This window comes from Cibotium barometz, chromosome 36, assembly GCF_041138505.1.
Source record: "Cibotium barometz isolate CiBa-2024 chromosome 36, ASM4113850v1, whole genome shotgun sequence".
Lineage (NCBI taxonomy): Eukaryota > Viridiplantae > Streptophyta > Polypodiopsida > Cyatheales > Cibotiaceae > Cibotium > Cibotium barometz.
In genome coordinates this window covers 24,385,793-24,388,620 of record NC_141081.1, presented here as the reverse complement: position 1 = coordinate 24,388,620, position 2,828 = coordinate 24,385,793, and positions in this window count along the sequence as shown.

The window sequence follows — 2,828 nt, the reverse complement described above, 5'->3', positions numbered from 1 at the left end:
AAAATCTTAAAAAATAGATCGTTTTCATGCTACTCTTTAATGGCTCGTCTCGAAATTTGTCCTCTTTTAGTGACTACGTGGCAAAATGACCATTCTCTCCAAACGCGCTCTTATCCATTCTCCAAAAAAATTTCACTCCTCTGCTTCTCTAAAAATTTCACAAGCTACATCTCATTCTCATTCTTCTGTGTCTCTCATGATCTAATAGCTCTGCTTATACTTTTTGCTCGGTTAGTAATGAGTGATACATCTAATCGAAAGTTTCATTTGAACATCAAGCTCAACCAAGAGTATGCAACTACACGGAGTGTCTACCAAAGATCCCTATCATGTGCAAATGAAGCTCAACATCTTCGCAACGAAGGAAAGAAGCATATTGACCTATGCACAGATGGAAGTCTATATCCACCGGATCCCAAAACAGGAAGGTATCCTTCTTTTCACACACCACATGATTTGATTAGATTTGTTGGTGATGGGGAGGATGGCTTACTTGGTTATAGTTCAAGACTATCTCAATCACATATTAATTATGCAGAATATACTACATATCTTCAAAATACTTCATCTTTGAATGCAACAAAAATTTTAGAACTTGAAAACGAAATAGTGTCTTTGAAACAAGAAAATGATCAATTGAAATCCTTAAAAGAAACTCCAATAGGATTAAGAGCACGAGTAAAACGAATGCGAGATGTAGTTAACTTAACAGAGAGATCTGGACAAAGAAAAAAAAGGTTAAAACTTGTAAGAGATCATGTTACTAACCTTCTAGGATTTGACATGTCTAATGCTCAGGAAAGGGTGAGATTTTTGAATGAGCTTATGAATAGGTCGGATATCTTGAAACTTTTAGAACTTCCTGAAAATCAAACTCAAAAAAAACTGGTCTTTCAACATCTATTAAAAGATATGGACTTATTAGTCCAGCCTTCCCAAATGCAAGAAGTTTGTGACACAGTGGGAGTGAGTAGAAAGGGATACAGAGCCATCTCTAAAACCTGGTTCAGGGTCCTTAAGTATTACAAAATCAAAGCTTTTGGGTTGCCTAGACCTCACAATGTTGGAAAATATAGAACTATGTTAAATGGGGAAATTTCTAAACATTTCGGAGAGTATTTCCATATTGAGGGAACAATGCCATATGAGAGACAAAAAAAAAATCATCTTTTGAATACAACGTTTATAATAATATTTGGATGAACATTAGAAAAGTCCAATCTTTTATGGTGAGATATTACAACATAAGAGAAATAGATTGTGAAGGAAAACTTGTATTTGTTTTAAAATTAGATGAAGCTCAAATCCAAAAGTGTCAAAAAATGGAAAGAATATCTATATCCCTAATGAATAAAGCATTGGACTATAGTCAGGGTAAGCTTGATTCTCCATACCACAAAACTAAATCAGAAATGGAGCTATGGTGGATTGGATCAGCTCAGGTACCAGTAGAGAGTCATGAAACATTAAAGTGGCTCTTCTCAAAAACAGACATTCCTTCAGTTATTCAGAGCCAGAATACAGGTGAACACCTTCATGTTGATGACATAGGTGATTTCATTGTGGAATGGCATTTGAGTGCCGACCTCAAGGCGTTGAAGTGTATGTTTGGTGTATGTGGAGGAGGAAATACCAAATATCCATGTCTTTATTGCATGGCAAGCACAGGGACAAAAGAATGGCTTGCAGAAAATGAGATTGGAAAACCACCATCCAGAAATAATGTGAATATTGTCGATTATCCAACTTCTGTTAAAATATGGGATCCAATTCTACCAATACATTTGAAAAATGTGCATATATGTACACTGCATGCAGAGATAAGAATCTTGGACAAATTGCTCAGACTTCATCTGGACTATGCATATTCTATTAAGCCGACTAAACTTGCAGATGAGTGCATAGAAAAGTGCGAAGCCTTGCTCTCTCAAATGGGTTTTCATGGTGGGGAAGTGCATCTTAAAAAAGATCCTGTTCTTTCTGGAGGTACAGGTGATGTTCTGCAAGATGTTTCAATGGGAGGAGCAAAAGCGAGAAGATTTTTGAGCAACCATGACACCAAACAAGTCAACGCAATGTGGAATTGTTGGAAACAGCTGTGTGTCATCACCACAAATGTCAAAAGTAGACCAGATGTAGCCAACAAACGTATGGAAGTTTGGAAAAAACTCGACAATTTTTTCAAAGTCCTTAGACGACAAGTTGGTTCAAATACTTATGCAGATGATTTCAAAAACGCAATAAAGCTTTTGATCAAAGCTATCACAGATGCCTGGGGAGAAAAAGACATAACTTATTACTTGGTGAGTATTCAGACTTATCAAAACAGTTATATATTGGTGTGTCCAGACTTATTACTTGAAATTTCTTAAATGTACTAACAAAAATTTTCTTTGTAGCATATTCTTTACTTGCATGGACCATATTTTGCTACAGAAGGACCACTTGCAACATGGAATACACAAGGATTGGAAAAGTCTCATTATCAAGCGAGAACTTCCTTTTTTAGATGTACCCGAAGAGGAGGAGGTGGACAAAGAAGAAGCAATGCACTAAACGAATTATTCAATTGGTTCTACAGGAGGCAATTACGAAGGATGAGATCAAAGACCCAGCAATCTGAAACTACACCAACACCTCAAGAAAGAGACTAATGATTACTAACACATTTGTACCTCTAACAAAAAGTTTTGCTGAAATAAAGTTGGTCCTTGCAAAATATTGTGTACATTAGTATTTGATTCTCTTGGGACTTCTTGGCATGTCACCTCTGTATCTCAAAAATTTTCTCCTTCTATAACCTCCAAGGAGATTGATATCTGACACCT